Raw genomic sequence first — 20,685 nt, forward strand, 5'->3', positions numbered from 1 at the left:
GAAGCAACCTTAATTATGGCTCAACTCCTTTGAAAAGACAGAATGGACAACTAATCAAGTTTCCAGAGGCAACAGATGAAAAAAAAACAAGGTAGGAGGAAGCAGTTTTTTAAAAATCAAAGAGGAAAGAATGCCTGATTGTTCCCTTTTAAAGAGCTTCCTAGTCCAATAAGTACCTTTAATCCAGAGAGAAAGTTCAAGTCATATATATGTATATATATACATATATATATGCAGTACTACCATATACATGAATTTAGAAGTCATCCTACCATATAGTGTAGAAGAGAATAGTTTTCTAATGTTCAAGAAGGAAATCAAGAAAAAAAAGTATTGAAAGTATTGAACTCTGCCTAGAACTAAGCGAAAATGTGCTACTGTTAAAAGACTTTCAAGTAACCCTTTGATCCATCAATACCACTGCTAGTTCTGAATGATAAAGAGATTTAAAAAAAACAGGGCAAAGAGCAAAATATAGCAACCTTTTTTATTTTGCTTGGAAAATGAGGCAATGTCCATTAATTAATGGCTAATTAATGGCCATTGCCTAATTTTCCAAGCAAAATAAAAAAGGTTGCTATATGTTATATGATTTTAATGGAATATTATTGGGCTTAAGGAAATGACAAGAAGTATGATTTCAGAAAAATCTGGAAAGACATACATGAATTGATAAAAAGTGAAGTAAACAGAACTAGGAGAATATTGTATGAAGTAACAGCAACATTATATGGTGATGAATTATGAATGACATAGATATACTCAGTAATACAGAGATCCAAGACAATCTTAAAGGAAACATGATGAAATGCCATCTGCCTCAAGAGAAAGAACTACATTGTTTGAGTACAGAACAAAGCACATCACTTTTCACTTTCTCTTGGTACAAGTTTTCTTATACAAAATAGTTAATATGGAAAAGTTTTACATAATTGTACATGCATAACCTCTATAGATTTCTTATTATCTCAGGGAGGGGGGAGGATAAGGAAAGAAAGAGATAGAACTGGAAAATTAAAACTTAATAAAATCCCAGAAAATATTAAAAATTGTTTTTTCATGAAATTGGGGGAAAATGAAACATAAAAAAGACATTTAGGGGAGGCTAGGTGGTTCAGTGGATAGAGCACCGACCCTTGTCAGAAATACCTGAGTCAAATCTGACTGTAGACACTTAATAATTACCTAGCTGTGTGGCCTTGGGCAAGCCACTTAACCCCATTGCCTTGCAGAAAAAAAAACTAAATTATAAAAAGACATTTAGGAAGTGAACACATGGATACACTATTGATAAAGCTCTGAATTGTTGTAATCATTCTCAAAAGCAAGTCTGAATTATTCTAAGAAAGTGATTAAAATGTCCTTATCCTGTAAATCAGATTCCATTTCTGGGCAGGTACACCAAGGTCAATAATTAAAAAAACACAAAAGTCTCATATGAAAGTATTTATAGCAGCACTTTTCATAGTAGCAGAGAATTAGAAACAAAGGATAACTGATGGATTGGAAAATGCTTAAATAAATTGTAATACATGAATATAATGGAATATTACTATGCTATATAAGAGTTATTATGTAGCCTTATATGAACTGATGCAAAATGAAGGAAGCAGAACCAGAGGAAAAATACAGTGCTACAACTTTAAATAATAAATCACAAGAAGTATTTATTAAAAGTTTACTATGTGCCAGCATCAATCAAGAAATCAATAAACATTTATTTAGTATCTACTAAGAATGAAGTACTATGCGACATTCTGGGTATAAAAAAAGAGGCAAAAAGCAGTCATGGACCTCAAATAATTTATAATCTAATGATATTCAGGTTACAGAAAATAGCCAAAGTCTTCCTCTTCTAACTCCCACAAAACAAGTTAAAGTTGACTCTCCTGCTTTTTTTTCAGGGCTTTTTATCTCAAGCATAGTGATGTGATCTTGGACCTCTTCAATTGTGGGACAAGACCCAATTAAACCTATATCCCTTATTTTCATTCCCTTCAGTTATTTTCTACCCTCTAATTATCCTTAGAGAAGTAAAGTTCTAATGAGTTAAAAGTGTCATGTCTTCCCTTTTAGGGATCAACATTTGTTTAAAACAGTTTTGTTTTTTCAGTCCTCTTTTTCATTTTCCTTTTTTAATGTAACTCTTCAATTGAATTCTCTGTTCAGTTCTGCTCTTTATCTCAGGATTCTTTCAGTTGTTATATTGTTATCTTGTTCTAGTAGATTGGGACAGTTTTCCCTTATAATTTCCTGCACAATGTTCTCCAGATTCTTTTGTTGGTCCAGGATTTCTAGTAGTCCAAAGATTCATAGATTGTCTTTTCTGGATCTGTTTTTCAGGTCATTCGTTTCCCATAGAAGGTACTTTACATTTTCTTCATTTTTTTCAGCCTTTTTATTTTGTTTGATGGAATCTTGTAATCTTGAAGATTCATTGGTTTCTTATTGTTCAATTCTAGTTTTTAGGATTTTATTTTCTTCAATTACCTTTGTGTTTCCTTTTTAAAGGTGTTGAGTTCTCTGGTCAACTTTTCACAGTTTTCCTGAATGACTTTCATTTCTTTTTTCCATTTTTCTTCCTTCTCTTTTCTTTGGTTTTTAAATTCTTTTGACTTCTGTATTTGAGTCCAGTTTATACACTGTTTTGGTACTTCTGTGAATGCTGTTTCACAGTTTTCTTCTTCAGACATGGTATTGCTGTCTGTCATCTTTATCTCTGAAGTATTTTTCTAGAGTGAGTGCTCTTTTAGCTTTTGTGCTCATCTTTGTTGTTGTAGTTCTGCTCCTGGAATATACAGAATCTAGATCCAAGCTTTTATTTTGCTGGGGCTGGGGTTTAACCCCTGACTTGACTTCAACAAAAGAAAACCAAAAAAACATTCTCTATTCTCAAGGAACATATTATTTTTTTAAGGTTTTTTTATTTTAATTTTCCTCAATTATATGTAAAAACAATTTTTAACTTTCATTTTAAAATAACTTTTGAATTCCAAATCACTTCCCTCCCTGTCCTTTCCCCACTTTGAGAAGGCAAGGACTTTGATTAGATTATAGGTGGAACATATATTCTGATGAGGGTAACAACAGGTAAATATATAGCTATATTTTGTTATTAGCTTGTTTTTAAGCTGTATCTAAATATTTATGACCCTATTTGGGACTTTCTTAGCAAAGATACTGAAATAATTTACCATTTCCTTCCGCAGCTCATTTTATAGATGAGAGACTGAGGCAAACTGGGTTAAGTGACTTGCCCAGGGTCACACAACTGGTAAGTGTTGGAAGTCATATTTCAACACAAGTAGATGAGTTTATTGACTCTAGTCCCAGGACCCTATCCACTGTACTACTTAGCTGCCATTTATAGCTATATATTCAAATTAGATAAATGTAATTTGAACAGGGAAGGAATTAGCAGTTGAATGGCCTACAAATAATCTGATGAAAAGCAATCAAAGTGTAATGCTGTGAAATTATAATGACTGAACTTAGTCCCCAAAAGGTATGAGAATGTGCCTTCCCTTTCTGTATTCTTTGCAGAGGTGGGTAAATACAGAGACAAAACCATGATTATAGTGTCTAATTTGGGTGATGTGTTGGCTGGTTTGTGCAAATGTTTTTTTTTTCTTTTAAAAAAATCTTTGTTATACGGGATGGCTCTGTAGTATAGAAGAGAAAGGGAATATATTAGAAAATAAAGTGATGTAAAAACAAAAGATGGCTTTTTAAAAAAATGTGGCAGATCTTAAACTTGGTTATTTGAGATCACTTTCTTGTGAAAAGAAAGAAACCTTGTTCTATTTTCAACAGGTAATAAGTTATATTCTGCCTACCTAATTTCTCCCTGTAGTTAAATTTGGAAACATTCAACATGCCCTTGCCAGTTGGCTTGCTTACAGAAATTAGCTAGACAAGTGTAAAAGATGGATAACAGCAGGATTTCCAGGGAAGTGCCATTATAATGAGTTGTGGGGCAGCCATAGTCAGGGTGGGAGCTCAGAGGTAGAGGGGGAGAAAGAGTATTAAAAACATAGAGAAACACATATGATTTTGAATGAGACAACATCACTGTGGAAAGCTGGTAACCAGCCAGGGATTTGCTTGGTTCTGCAGCAATTCCAACTGAGATGATCTCTTTTGTGAAGTGGGCCAAATTGCTAACAGCTCCAGGTTCTGTAAACAGTACCTATAAGAACAAACCAAAACACAGACCTCAGCCCTATATCCTCAGGGTTGGGGAAAAATGCCACGCCTTTACAGGCTTAAGGTTAAGGACAGGATCAGTTTCACAGTCACCTCCATCTACAAAAGGACAACACTGTAATGTAACATTAAACAACTTCCTCAGTTCATTTCAAGCAGGTGTTTCATTTATACTTCAGATGAAATAGCTTTGGGGAGATGTTCACAAAACCATTAGCCCTCCTCTGGGTTTAAAAGTGTCAGATAATATAAGGTGATGCTATATGCACCTGCGTTCTCTTTAAGCAGTGGAGAAAATTAACCTCTCTATTGAAAGAGACACATACAAAATTCCATTTCTGTTCTTGCACAATTGTTTTTATTACCCTGGCCTCCAGTACAATATCAGCTACAATTTATATGCATATTTATTTTCACAGAGGAACATTCAATCTTCATAGAATGCAAGCAGTCAGCCTCTAGTGATTTAGCTTCCTGAGCACCATGCTTAAATGTTCTGTTACCTTAGACTATGAGCTAGTTGATGGCTTTCTTAATTTAAAGCACACAATCTGTGAGGAGAGGTGTATTTGGTGTCATACTTGCATTCTCGTAGGCTATCTAGATTTGAGGTCTGAGACATATTACATTGTTTATTATTAATTCCTTTTCTTCTCTTAATTTATTTACATATTGCATAAATAAACGCACATACACACATAGAAAAACACATATACAATTGTTTATAAAGATGAAATCAGTTGAAAATGAACAATGAGATTCAAACCTAGAGTCCTAGTCCCAGTAGAGTTCTAGTCCCAGCTCTTCCACTAATTCAGTGTTATCTGTCTCAGTCTCTGATTTTTTTCTTTGTAAAATAAAAGGGTTGAATTAAGATTACCTCTAAGATTCCTTCTAGTTCTAATTTTTTAGTCAGAGCAGGGACAAATAAATAGCATGTAGACTCAGAGGTGTGACTGAATGAATGCATGATGGATGAGAGAAGAGTTAAACAAATTGTTAGTACATAAATGATAGAATATTACAATGCTATGAAACTCAATGAATGAATTTTTCATCCATTCACTAAACACATATAACAAGCATTTACTAAATAGGCAGCGAGGTGGTGAAATAAATAGAATTTTGGGACAGCTGAGACAAATAGGGTTAAGTGTCTTTCCCAGGGTCATGCAGTAAGTAAGTTTCTGAGACCAGATTTAAACTCAGGAAGAGGAACCTTCCCAACTCCAGACCCAGTGCTCTATTCATTGCATTACCTAATTATCCATCTGGTACACAGTAGGGATTTAATAAATATTTATTTCCTTTTTTTTTCCTATCAGAAGCATAGAAGTGAGGTGATCATTTCAATTAGCCCTACTCTCGTGATATTTCTGCAGATTAATATGTGCGCATAAAAACACTAAGAAATGTTGCATTGTTTTGTAAGGAAGTGCAGCTCCTTAATGCTTTCTTATTTGCATGTAAAGGTTTAAATAAAAGAACAAAACAAAAATACAGTTAAAAAAAGCATTATGTCATTTTAAGTGGCAATTCCTGGTGGTGTTATCATGTGAAGAATTACCTTAAAAGGTAATAAATGGGAAGGTATATTGAAAGCAACAATTAGAGTGTCCGAAGGAGTTAGGAATGAAGGGTGCATTCCATTCCAACCTCCTAGCAGGGACAGAATCCTTGCTGAGGTGACTTTCCATGGAGTCCAGCCCCAAGTGCTATTCTTAGAATAACCAAAAAAAAAGCACATAGCTGCCTAAAATAATGATGACTCAACACCTAGAGGCTTCAATGATGTAATGCTGTCAAAGAACACCCCATCTCCTCACAGGTTGCTGTTTTTAAATTAGGCAAGATAGCAGCTCACCTCAGAGAAAGGAATATTTCCCAGAGTGAAAGAGGAAAATAGGACCTGGGTTTGGGGACAAAATATTCAAGGCATGCAGTTTCCTGTCACCTTGGTTCAATCTGCCAGCTAGAAAAGGCACCCCAACCGTTCCCCAACCAAAGTCAGTGTTATTCCTCTTGATTCTTTAGTACAGTAACATGGAGACTGGTAAACAAGTCAGACCTTGATCGTGGTGATTCCCATCAATCACGAGTAATTATTACCCATTATGTGGGAGAAAAGGGAGGCAGATATGAAATAAAGGTGGGTGCACTTTCTAATAAGTAACAAGCTTTTACTCAGGGCTCATAGCTTCAGAAAGCATCTCTGAAGCTAAACTAGGTTTTGGACAGGTTCCTGGTCAAAGGGATGGTATAACAAAGATCACAAACTAGTAATGAAAAGATATGAGTTGAAATTCCAACTGAGTTGCCTTGGGCAAATTCATTAAGCTTTTCTGAGAGAAGCTATTTTAATTTCTAAAAATAGGAAGTTGAACTAGATTAATTACAATATCCTATGGAATGATTGATTTCAGGCTAGAAAGGATTTTAAGGGTCATCTTTTCAATAAATCAATAAACAGTTAAGTGCCTACCTTGTGCCAATATCTATATTAAGGAAGAGGGATACAAGTGCACAAGTGAAACAGTTCCTGCCCTCAGAAAGCTTCCATTCTAAAAGAGTCTAATCCTTATTTTCACAGATAAGAAATAGGAGACCTATAGAGGTTAAGTAATGCCAAGGTCACAGTAGTAGGCAATAGAATTAGAATTCAAACTCAGATCCTTTGATTTCAAATCCAGCTTTTCCAATATCAATCAGGAAAAATTCATAGGCAAAATTTTTACAGAAGTCAAGTCTGTGATAACTTAGTATCACCCCTTTTGTGCCCATTCCCCACTATGGTTCCCTTTTTTCCCTTCAAGATTTGTTCCCAATTAGTTGAAAAGGAATTAATTAATAATGGTTTAAAGAATAGTCTTCCTGTAGTATTTTCATTTTAACTGGGAAAATATAATGACAAAAATGCCTCCAGGACTCAAAGACATTTTATCCACAGTGCACAGAGCAGATTGTTGGATTTGGAATCAGAAAGACCTGAGTTCAAATCCTTACTCAGACACCAGGCATGGGATCCTTGAAAATTATTTATTCTCTCTATGCCTCAATGTTCTCATCTACAAAATGGGAATAATAATAGCACCTATATCTTAATGTTATTGTGAGGACCAAATGAGATGACATATGTAAAATATTTCATACAATTTTAAGCACTATATAAAAGATAACTAATAATAAAAATATTGTTATTGTAATTGTAGAATTTTCAAGTACCACAACATGTCAAGGGAAGAAATATTTTAGGATAAAGAACCCCCCTCCATGATACCATAATAGACAAACAATGGATGGTGTGGAATCTAAAAGGAATATAAGATGTGGTCCCTGTCTTCAAGCAAATTAGAATCTTCTTAAAACACCCAGAGGTCCATATAAGACAGAATGAATTAAGCAAAAACTTGTGAAAGATCAAAATCTTATTTAATTCCATATAACAAACATATAGTGAGTGTCTACTATGTAGACACTTTATGTATCCATTCTGTGATACAATTCAATGCCAGAGGAAGAACTTTAATCTCAAGAAATCTCACTAATTAATATCTCTCCTCAAATTTGAAAAAAAATTCTTGTTCTTTATAATCCAGTTTCCCAGATATGATAAGATTAGGTAAATTCATTACACAGAAAGATCAGGAAAACATGAATGTTCTAAACTAACTTCGGTATCTTGAAAATATCTTTAAAAATAAGGAATTTTGGTTAAGTGGAACATATAAACAACTGGATGCCATTGTGATTCAATGCCAGGGCTAGAGTCAGGAAGACTCATCTTCCTGAGTTCAAATCAATTGTGTGACCTTGGGCAAGTCACTACCCCTGTTTACCTCAGTTTCCTTACTGTAAAATGAGCTGAAAAAGGACATGACAAATTGCTCCAGTAACTCTGCCAAGAAAACTTCAAATGGGGTCATGAAGAGTCAGACACAATTAAAAAATGACTGAATAGAGGGTATATCTAATGCTAACATAACAATGAATCAGACATGAGGAATGTAAGAACTTGAAGAGCCCTCGGATTAAATAGCCTGCCCCACTCATTTTAGAGTTTGGAAAACTGAGGTCTGAGAGAGGCATGACCTTGGCCAGTCTTGGTTAAACGATCAGTGACCTGATCACATGATCTCCAAGGTTCCTTCCAAAGATCTATCCTGTGATTCTTAATAATGCTATTCTCCTACAGTAAATACCATCATATGACATTAATGGAACTGGCACCCAGCCTGCCTAACCCCCACTGATCTCTTCTATTGAACTAAATGTCAGACCTGCTGTGACAGATGCCTTGGAAGTGTCTAAAAGTGGATTTTTGAAACTCCCTGACATCCTAGGCTTATCTTCGGATCCATCTACGGATTTCATGAACATTAAGCTCTGTCCTGATTAAACCCCCTTGAAGATAAGGAGGATTTGGACAATACTTGTATCTTCTCTAGGTCAGAACAGCATTTTGCCTATACTTTCTTTACTCTTCCCCTTTGAGAAAGTCGCTCAGAAATAACAGGTACCAGTGTGACTGGATTCAATATATGACTGTACCTTCATGCAACCAAATGCATTCTCCTAAACAATCAGAAATAAACATAACTGGCCCACATAAGCAGTTGGAATTAAGGATAGAGGTAATTGGAGCACTGAGCTGGGACATCAGATTTTAACAGACCTTAATTAAATGCACATTCCTTAAGTGATACACAAACAACTGAATTTATAGACAATCTTTATTCTAAGTTATTTAGAATTCTTAGTCAGAATATCAAAAACTTAGGATTTCTGGGGACTTCAGCAATCATCAAGAGTTTTCCCCCTACCCCTGTTTCACATAAGAGAAAATAGAAGTTTAGGGAGTTTAAGTGATTGACCCCCAAAACTACAATGAAATTAATAACCTAATTAGGAGTTTACCTCAGTTCCTTTGACTCCAGATCAGTTTCCCTCACTGACATGCATACTAATACTGAAAAGCCAGCATTAGAGATTATTTTTTTCTTGGGTCTCAAAGGCTCTTCTGGCATTAGGATTCCCTATTAAAATGTCAATTCAATGGGAAGAAGCATAGTCTAAATCACATTGTATTCCTTTGGAGGGATCATTGGTACCTAGCTAGAAGCTAGGATTCTGAAAGAATCAGAGGCTCAGTAAGGAGAAATAGGGGGGTGGGGGAAAATGATATAAAAGGGGATGTAGGAGAGGTAGGTGCCATGCATCTTCACTTTGATGCTGGGGCAAAGTTTTACTCCATCCAGAGAGCCCTCTCTGACTGAATGAAGAAGCAAGGCATAAATCTCCCCACGTAGGCAGCCAAAAATGTACTCTCACTCACTCCCTGGCAAAGACACTGCAAACACTAAACTCTGTATACATTAGGATTAATCTTCCAGAGTGCCTAAATTGCTTCCTGATAGTAAAAGGAGGTGCTCAGGGAAGCAGTGTTCCCCTTTTAGGACTCTAGAGAGTCACTGAGACCTCTCTTGGAGAAAGGCAAAGAAAAATCTCTGAAGAACAATGACTTTTCAACTATTTCACCTACAGGACTGATATTAAGAATGCCAGGGAAATGCAGAGAGCTGGAGTAGGGAGAGCAAATGAGGGGAGTGTTATTTCCATAGCTGTGGGATATCACACTCCTTTTAATTTCTCCCAGATATAAAAGAGCCTCAAGACATCTCTTGATCCTTAATGACTGACTGTAGTAGGAAGAAACTACAATACACTTAGACTGTGCATATCAGTAAAGTTAGCTAGCAAGTGGAGAAATGTGCAGCAAAAGGGCAAAGGTTTTTAAACAAGCCATAGAAAAGCTGGGGTTTTTTAAAATTCCACTTCAAGATGCCTCACCTCTAGCAGCTGCCACTGAGTGATTAATCCTGGCTAATTAGGATAATTGAGGCACAGTTTAATTTACCGCAGATATGGAGAACCAAGACAAGGAGAGATCACATAATGCATTCACTTGTTTTTAAATTTAAAAATCATAATAGCATACTAAAACAATAACTCAATTTCATTTTATAATGTAAACTTCAAAATTTTCTTTTTAGATCAACATAAAAGGAGAGGAAAAACTATGCACTTGGTATTAAACTGTTTTGCTTACTGATGTCTTGATGACTCATTTATTTTTCTTCAATATTTGAGTTTTTACAAAGTACTTTCACAGTTTCCAGGTGTACTTTTTCAGTCTGATACTTAAGCTATGGATAATGACTGCCACTGCACTGTTACTTATGCCCAGATCAGAAATATCACATGTCAACTTTATAACACCTATCTAGAGAATCTCTGTTGGAAAACAGGCACATTGATGCACCATTGGTGAATTGTAAAAAGGTACAGTCATTTTGGAAAACAGTTTTGAAAAAGACACAAAAAGTTACTGAACAGAGGGTGTGACCTGGCTATATAGCACTGTAACACAAAAGAATTTAAAAATATATATTAAAAGATCTTATAGGCACAAAAGCTCTTCTTATGATGGTGAAGAATTCAAAACTAAAAGAATACCCATCAAATGAGAAATTGTGATTATATGAATATAATGAAGTGCTATTTTACTATTAAGGAATGAGGAAATAGATGATTTCAAAGAGATATGGGAAGAGTGACGCAGAGTGAAAGGAGCAAAAACTGAAAAAGAATTTATATTGTAACATCAATATTATAATATAAACAATTTTGAAGACTTTTGTAAACTGATGATGACTGAACCGAGTTAGAATCCAGAGAATAATTTATACAGTAACAAAACCGTAAGGACGAACAACTTTGAAAGCTGTAAGAATTATATCAACACAAAGATCGTCTATGTTTCCAAAAGATAGATAGTAAGACATACTATCCAACTCCTAAAAGAGATGGATTTAGGGTACAGAATGAGCAGTGTGTGTGTGTGTGTGTGTGTGTGTGTGTGTGTGTGTGTGTGTATTCATATGTTATCTATTAGCTAGCTAGCTTTTTTGATGCATATAGCCAGTGAAGGAATTTGTGCTACATTTTTGTATTACAAGAAATTCTTTTTCTTTCGCTCTTTTTCAATAGGTTGGGAAGAAAAGAAAATAGATTTCTATTCCTTTTTAAAAAGAGAACTTTGTACACTGTTAGCAGAGTTGTAAACTAGTCCAACCATTCAAGAGAACAATTCGGAACCATGCCCAAAGGACTATAAAATTGTGTATACTCTGACTCAGTTATACCTTTATTAGATCTGTACCCCAAAGAGATAAAAAGTAAAGAATCTATATGTACAAAAATGTAGTAGCTCTCTTTTTGCAACAAAGAATAGGAAATTGAGCAGATGTTTATCAGTTGAATAACAGCTGAACAAGTTGTGGTATGTGATTGTGATGAAATTGTCTTGTGTCAAAAGCAATGACAAGGGGGATGGTTTAAGATAAATCTGTAAAGACTTATAGGAATTGATGTAAAGTGAAATGAACAGAACCAGAAGAACATTGTACACAGAAACAACATTTTAAAATGATAATCAACTATGAAATTACAAAGGACTCATGATGAAAAATGCTACCCATCTCCAGAGAAAGAATTAATAAACTGAGTACAAATAGAAGCGTGTTTTTAAACTTAATTTTTCTTGGTTTAAAATTATTTTCAGTATGGCTAATATAGAAATGTTTTATATGATTTCATATTTATAATGGCTATCATATTGTTTGCCTTCTCAAAGGATGGGGAGATGCTAGAAAGAGGAAGAGAATTCAGAACCAAACATTTAAAAAACTAAATCTAATACAATCTAATAGAAATAGAGTTTGGTTGCTTCAGAAGTGTAAAAATGTCGTATTCACTTTTAGATGGAATTGCTATATTGTTAGATTTACTTATTTGTTTTTTATTACAAGTAAGCTCTCAATAAATGGGATGGAGGTAATACATAAATATTTGTAATTTAAAAACAAAACATCAAAAAAAATTTAAAAGAAAAAAATCTCAACCATTTCTAAACTTTTCAAAGTTGACAAGGTTTCCAAAGACCAAGTCTCCATGATGTTCCATGGTTATCCCTCCTCGTAATTTTCCTTCTCTCCAAGTAGTTTTCATTTGCCTTTTATAAGGAAGCCTTAAGCAAGATGCCAAGATATGCAAGGTAGGCCTGAAGAAAATAGCAAAAAAATTGTCTTCAAGTTAACTTTTTCCAGAAAGAAAGTAGTCAAACTATGGGACAGACTCTAGGATAAAAGGACCCACTCCGAGAGGAGGGACAGGACAAAACTATGAGATGGTTAACAGAAATGTTAGGTTGAGGGGGAACAGGGAATAGGTGGAATGGAAAGAAAGAAGAGTGAAGCATCATTTGGGAACTTCCTATTTTAACTAATTATTCTTTTTTGCAAGATAATGGGGTTAAGTGACTTGCCCAAGGTCACACAACTAAGTAATTATTAAGTGTCTGAGGTCATATTTGACTCAGGTCCTTCTGACTCCAGGGTCAGTGCTCTATCCATTGCGCCATCTATCTACTCCTTAACTAATTATTCTTATGAATAAAAATCAGGTAATAAGTTTAGGTGGCTCTACTTTTGAAAGGATGGGAGAAGGAAGAATGGAATAAGCATTTATATAGTACCTACTATGTACACTTCATGGTAAATCTTGTGTTTTTTAAAATATTATCTTATTTGATTCTCATAACTCTGGGAAGGGGTTGCTAACTCTTATCCCCATTTTAAGTTGAGTAAACAGGCAAAAAGAAATTAAGTGTTTTAACCAGTATCACAAAACTGGTAAGCATCTAAAATAGAATTGAAACTCAGATTTTCATGACTCCAGACCCAATCCTCAATCTCCTAGATAATCAACTGCCTCTGAAAGAGTACAGGACTTTCCAACATCTCTAAATTGTCATTCTTTAGGTCAAATCCTTACTTGCTTCAGTCTTGGTTATAGCTTTGTATTCTAAACAGTCTTCTTTGCTTTTTACTCTTTGTAATTCTCCCCTTCGAGGTAAATGACTTTCAGTCTTTCTGCTTAGATTCACTAAAGTCCAGGTAACTTCTAAACATTTTTAAAATGATATATCAAAACACAGTATAGGAGGTGAATTGTACTTTCCTACAAGAACCCAACTGGCCATCAGGCATTAGTAATGAGAATTAGGATCCAAGTATGTATCTTGCAGTTTGCCTCTTTCAGGACAATAACTCACCTTCATGTCCATACTGTTAAACAAAGTTCATTCTTCCCAACAAGCCTGTGAGGTATACGATAAAATAATTATCACTATTTTACAGATGTGAAAACTTAAGCTCAGAGGAAACTCCTTTTACCAATATAGTTTGTTTGACATCTTCTCTATAACTTAGTCTTATACAGGTTAGGGTCCTGATAGATTAAATTACTTACTTCATGCAGTAAGCATGTGACAGAAATGGGATTTGAAACCAGGTCTTCTTTTGTTTCAAATACAGCCCTCAAGCCACTATACCAAACTACCTTCTGGCATCATATAAAAATATTATCAATGTAAAGTATAGATAAGTAATAGCTAATATTTCTATCTCGTTTGGTATGTGTCAGACCCTATGGTAGTTACAATTAACTTTGAAAATATCATTTCATTTGAATTCTAAAAAAGGTAGGAACTATTAACCTAATTTTACAGATGAGGAAACTGAGACACATAGAAGTTCAGCAATTGGCCTGGGGTTACATAGCAAGTAACTGTCTGAAACAGCATTTAGACTCAAGTCTTACTGCATTCTGTCTTCTTCACCACCTAGATGTCCAGGATCACAGTTAACAAGGGCTAAAGGGAGGATTAAAACACAGGCTTTTTAGACCTCAAATCATCTAGCTGCCTCTACAAATCTGTGGATTGCCAAGAAGACATCATTTGATAAGAGATGATTCCTTGTGAAAAATAATTTTGATTTTTTATCTCAACAAAATAATAATTGCTACAAAATGTTTTGGTGACTTCATAACATAACTCTAAATATAAATAATTTTAAATAAGCCTGACTTTGAATCCTGGCTCTACCATGCTTTGGCTATATAATATTGAGTGAGTCCCTTGGACTCAATTTCCTCATCTAGAAGACTGAATAATAGGCTAATACTTCCTGACTCCCATAATTGTGAGGCAAAAACTTTGTAATTATGCAAGTTTTATAAAATATAATTTATTATTATCCTCACCTACTATATTATTAATTCTGCTCCTTAGCTGGATCACCAAAGGAAAAATAATTGGGAATTTCATTGAAGGGGAATGAGCCCTAGTATCTTTTTAAGAGTTGGAGTCTATGAATATCCCAAATCTAAATTTGTTTCATACAAAAATATTTATGCTCCAAGCTGTGGCATACAAACAGCAATCTGTACTTATCAGTTTCAGCCGCCAATTTCCTCCAGCTCCACTTTCTCCTTGGTGTTATATAAACAAATCCCAACCATCTGGACCCTAAGAAGCCACACTGAAGTATGTGCTAGGAAAAGTCACAATGATCCCATATTGAAATGAATCTCACGTTATTCTGTCATTGAAAAACTGGAAACAAATGTCAGGACCCTTGCAAAGAACTTCTCAATTATTCCATATCTACAAGACATAAAAGGAGTACCCAGGGACACTCCTCATTCTCTTCACTTCCAGACTGAAAGTATCTTCTCAGTAGTCACCTTATGCCACCACTTAACTGTTCCCTGGGAGATTTAATCTTTTCAGATCCAGAACTCTACCCCCTTCTATGCCCTACCCTTCCCTGGCTCCAATCATTCATTTCATTCCCTTACCACCTTCTGACAAATTGCCTTTCCAAACCATGTACCCTCTGCTATCCCCTTTTCCACTTTCCAGTGCATCCATCCATCCAGGCATCCATCTACTCTCCATGATTACATGACACTATGCCTATAACTTTCCAAATCATCAGACTGTAAGCTCTTTGAAGTCAGAGACTGATTTTGTGTTGTTTTTATAATTAGATTCTCAGTATTTAGCAGGATACTTTGACATAGAATGCTTTTAATAAACACCTTTTCAATATCATTCATTCTCCAAGGTAGATATTAAAGGGAAACAAAATGTCCCTCCTGTTTCTTACCTTTATTTATAAACAATTCTATTTTTGTTCCTGTCTCTTAGATATATACTAACTTCCTGACAATGGACAACTCATATAACATCCTAAGACTTTGGGTAACTCTCCAAGACTATTAATTGCCAAAATGACTCTGACCCACATTGGTAGAATAATTTTCCTTAATGGGAGTTAGTTATGCCAATGAAATCACAATTCAGTATCTATCTCTTATATTTGTTATTCTGGTTCACAACGTCACCTAAATCAAATGGGATTAGAGAAGGTCCTCCATATAGATGGGTGGACACATACATGGGTGCTACTGACTTCAAGTAAGCAACTATTCAGCAAAAATGACCATGTCACTATTTAAAGACAATGAGGGAAAGATGGCTACTGATGTTGCACTCATTTGGACAATGAAGAGACCCCAAGGCCAATAGTCACTAAAGTAGGAAGACAAAAATAGTCTCTGCTTAAGCATCTAATTATAGTCATTCACATACCCACCCTGTACTGACCATAAGCATCATATGTTCTTCTCACCCTATGTGAGTTCCCCCTGGAATAACCTCAATGCTGTTAAAGATGTCACTAGTCACCAAAGCCCATAGAAATACATGTGTGTCCCATATGCCTTTACAAGACTCAAGTCTTACTGCATTCTGTCTTCTTCACCACCTAGCTATCCAGGATCACAGTTAACAAGGGCTAAAGGGAGGATTAAAACACAGGTTTTTTAGACTTAGATGATTTGAGGTCACATGTCATTAAGGCTAGATAGTCCTTCTCATAGAGCAAGTATCTGCCTATGTTATGTTGTATGAGAGTTAATGAATTTTCTTCTCTTCCCCAGAACACCTTTCTAAGAGTTCAAAATGATGACTGAAATTCCAACCATTTGATGAAATTTCATTGTTACTGTCCATTGAAGATGTTGTTCAAATGTGGAGGTGAGTTTGGGACATTGCCAGACTCATTTGATAGACTGATTCATTTTACCGAAATCCAGTTTTTCTCTCTCTCTTTTTTTAAAATTATTTGTTACAAGAGGCCAACTGGTTGGATAGGGAAGGACAAATTTAGGGGTAGAATTAAAATTTAGAAAAAAACAAGAGATATCAGAAAAAAATTAAGAAAGGGAAGAAAATTTAAGCAGTTTATGAGGATAAACATGGCTGTCACCTTGTAGGAGCATTCACATTAAAGATATACTTTAATGAGGCAAAGAAGAAAGGAGATGTGAGAAGGGGAGTAAGTAAGCCTGGATATCTTTGGCATTTAAGGCAGGCATCCAAGGGCTCCAAGAAACAATTCTTTTACTGCTTTGCCTCACTCAGTAGATTCAGACTATTTTTTTTGTCTGACAAACTTTTACTCCTCTCTCAAATTGTTTATATATAATTAAATCAAGGTTAAAGTTCATATGCCTGGCTTTTAGCTAGCTTTAATATATGTCACTACCTGTTTACTGTAAAAATTCTCACTTTGGCTGTGGACTCTGAGTCATTTCTGCCCTGGTCACCATTGATCTCCATCATGTTTATTCCTTTTCAACTGTGCAATTTCTTAAGACCCTCTTCAATTCTGGTGGTGTTCCTCAAATTGCTCTCTTCCCAGTAATTCATGTGGACAAATGGAATGACCTTGTTTTCACTCTTGATGAATGGAAGGGAAAATGAATCAGGGAACTTACTTCCAGAAAGTCAGTTGGGACCAGAGAGAAGATAAAACTGTTATGTAAAGTCAGAGGTAATGAAAGTGAATCTTCCCTCTGCCATGCATCATATCACTTCATGATATAGTTAACATCCTTCCCTATACTTTAGTTTCCTCATCTGTAAAATAAGGTTGTGATTTAAAGTCTCAAAATTATAATTGATTATATATGTGTATATTATTATATATACTATATAAGTATATAGTAAAATTATAGAGCATATATAATATAATTATACATAATGAAAATATGTATTTTATATATTTTGTGAATGGGGAGGGATATTTCTTTGCTTTCACTAGAATATGAAGTTCTCAATAAGGAAACTCTTCCTACCAGATAAAGGAAACTAGGTGGTGAAGTAACTAGAAAGTTGATTCTGGAGTCAGGAAGACCTAAGTTCAAATGTAGCCTCAGAAACTTACTAGCTATGTGACCCTGGTTAAGTCACTTGACCTTGGTTTGTCTCAGTTTCCTCAACTGTAAAATGAGGATAATATTGTTGTGAGAATCTCAAATGAGATAATATTTACCAAAAAAATGCTTGGCACAGTGACCAACATAGTGGGATTATATATAAATTATTTCCTTTTCTCTCCCTACCTGTGCAGATATTCAATAATTTGGCAATTTATAGTCTTTGATGGTTCCCTGGGACAAAACAAGTGAAGTGACTTACCTTGGACCAAATAGCCCATATATAGGACATCCTAACTCCCAAATCAACTCTCTATCCAGTATCTCTTTCAAGTATACTTGTTTGTATCTTTATCCTATTTTATTCTCTAATTAAATTGAAGTAAATTAATCTAATTAAATTGAATAAATTAAAATTAACTTCTAAAATATTTAAAGGCTTGTTGGCAAATCCTTATCAACTTCTTTAGGAGTTATATTTTTACAATTGCAATTTGATTCAATTCATTTCAACAAATATTCCTAAAATTACTACTATGGACAAGGTAGTACATTGGGCCCAGGGAATACATGTTCTTGAGACCCTCAAGAATCTGATCTAATAGGAGATATAGTATTTACATATATAAATAAATAGAAGATAAATTGAAGAAGGAGAAAATCTATCAATTGGGAAAGAGCAGATTCAGGAAATAGTACCCAAGTCTTGAAGAAAGATGGATAAGAAAGAGTTGTCTTCTAGGTTCAGAGAATAGTTTGCTATGAAGTCATAGAGAAGAGAAATGCAATGTTGAGCTTAGGAAACAACTACTAATTGAGTAAAAGTAGAGTAGAAAGTAAAAATATGAGTCAACCCCTGCCCTAAATAATTGATGGGAGTCACATTATGAAAAGATTTAAGAATAAGGCTAGAAAACTGATATTTTTATGTGAATGGCAATAGAGAGCCACTGAAGACTGAACCATGAATGCCAATGTTTTTTCAGTAGTCAGTTCTGTTCTAACATATTTTATAAACAAGAGTCTGTTCCAACTTGATTGATAAATGAAAATGTTTTGAGCATGACTCAGATTTTGAGTTTGCTTATTATGCTTTCTTTAAAGAGATATGGAGAAAACATTCAGAAAGCAACACCACTTCACAATAACTCACTTACTAAACCAACTTCTACAAGAAAACTTCAGTATTTACTTAGGTGATATGTGGTTATTTTTTGCATTATATCTCCTGATGCAGTAATAGTTATGTAGAATTTGTTCTTACCACTCCCACTTCCACCTCTACTCTACTCACTTCTTCCATAGCCTCCAATCTGAATCTTGGAGTTTTGACTTGTTCACCACCACTTGCAATCTGGAGGTTATAGATCAGGCCACCATTTTTGCAATATATGTATATATATATATATATATATATATATATATATATATACATATATATAACCATTAAACAAGCATAAAACTGTTATCATTTTAATCAGGTTCCCAACTTTTTTTAAAATTTTTAATTTCATTTTTTTAAAGGAAAGCAAATGACTGCATGGTTGGAGTCTTGGAAGCTTGACTATCTCACATTTTCCTACAATTGAAACTTGTGAAACTTGAGGATTTGTTCTACCAGGGGAGCACAACTATTCATATATTCTTGACCAAAGAATGATACTCTTCTATTGGTGAGGGTCTTCCTCTTGAAAGGCATATGCGGCTTGCATATGGAGCCAGCAAGATCAGCCAAATCAATCTTAGTGATCAATAGGATGACATGTCACAGAAAGATTACCCTCACATCCCTTTTTATTTTTTTATGTGCAACTAATGAAATTTTTGAGCATTGTACCTCTTGCTTCATTTCCCCCATAAGTTCTGTTGTTTTTATTGTTCAATTTTGCATTGTTGTTGTTCAGTCATGTCTGATTCTTCATATAGCACACCAATGCTAAATCCATGAAATTTTCTTGGCAAAGATCCTGCAGTGTTTTGCAATTTCTTCCTCCAGAGAATTAAGTAAAACAGAGACTAATTGACTTGCCCAGGATTACACAGCTAGTAAGCATCTGTGGCTAGGTTTTCCTAACTACAGGGTCAGTACTTTATTCATTGAGCCATCTAGTTGCTCCTAATTTTAAATGGCTCAGTACTTTTTGAGAATGATTATGTCAATAATGAACTGACTATACAATCTGACATAAATTCTACACTTACGTTGATCATATTTTCATACATTACTTCTAGTAGTATTTCCTGGAAAAAACTCAGTTAAAGGATCATAAATCATTATTTAGAGATTTAGAGGTGAAAGGGTTCTTTAGAGATCAAATCATTTCATTTTATACATGAGGAAAGTGAGCCCAAGAGTCAAGTAACCTATCCAAAGTCATACAACTCATAAATAGTAAAGCTAAGATTTGAATCTAGGTCTTCTGACTCAAAATCCAGAATATTGTTTTTTCCAATACCATACTGTCAAGGACAAGACATAGTTTCAGATCCTGGCTCCAACACTTCCTTAACTGTGTGATACCAAGTAATATTGTCCTCATCAAAATGGGGCTAATGATACTATTGAGTGAAAAATACTTTAGAAATTTTAAAAACTGACATAAAAAGTGAGTTAGATTTTATGGAGAATATCTTCTATAATAAAAATAGTGAGGACTGTACCAGAACATATGTATATATATATATATATATATATATATATATATATATATATATATATATATATATATATATATAGCTATCAGATCATTTGGAGGCATAAGTCACATTTCAGGTTGAGGCTAGACAAGGGACAAGAGAAAATGACTTTTGTTAACTGAAACAAAGAAATTTCTTGTAGTCTATATTCTTTAGAATATTTTGTCCTTAGTTCATCTGCTATAGCTGCCTTTTAATTGTTGATCTTCTGGGGATAGCAATTTTACTTAACAAAATCTATTCTACAGAGCAACAATTCAAAGGCCTCTAGCACTTAAGTAATAAAAAATGATCTTTTCATTCTCATGTGTATACTCAGAAGTGAACAACCCAAACATTTTACAAAGAACTTTCTTTGACACCAAGGAAAAAAATCCTCAAATAAATTAGGACAAAAAGTCCTCCCCAAATAGGGGCAGCTAGTGGTGGCACAGTAGATAGAGCACTGACCTTGGAATCAAGAGGACCTCAGTTCAAATTTGACCTTAGACACTTGATAATTACCTAGTTGTGTGACCTTGGGCAAGTTACTTAACCCCTTTGCCTTGCAAAAACCAAAAAAGAAAACCCCAAAACAAAACAAAATAAAAAAAA

At 34.6% G+C, this 20,685-nt stretch overlaps 1 protein-coding gene and 1 long non-coding RNA gene across 2 annotated transcripts in view; one reads left to right on the top strand and one right to left on the bottom strand.

The window, feature by feature from the left end:
• The window catches only part of RCAN2 (regulator of calcineurin 2), a 304,597-nt gene that overhangs the window by 234,140 nt on the left and 49,772 nt on the right, over nt 1-20,685 (bottom strand). The window lies entirely within an intron of this gene.
• LOC141523705 (uncharacterized) lies at nt 566-20,055 on the top strand. Its single transcript, XR_012478565.1, has 3 exons — nt 566-3,274; nt 16,114-16,210; nt 18,919-20,055. It is a non-coding gene; the product is annotated as an uncharacterized LOC141523705 (long non-coding RNA).

Source organism: Macrotis lagotis, chromosome 5 (genome assembly GCF_037893015.1).
Source record: "Macrotis lagotis isolate mMagLag1 chromosome 5, bilby.v1.9.chrom.fasta, whole genome shotgun sequence".
Lineage (NCBI taxonomy): Eukaryota > Metazoa > Chordata > Mammalia > Peramelemorphia > Peramelidae > Macrotis > Macrotis lagotis.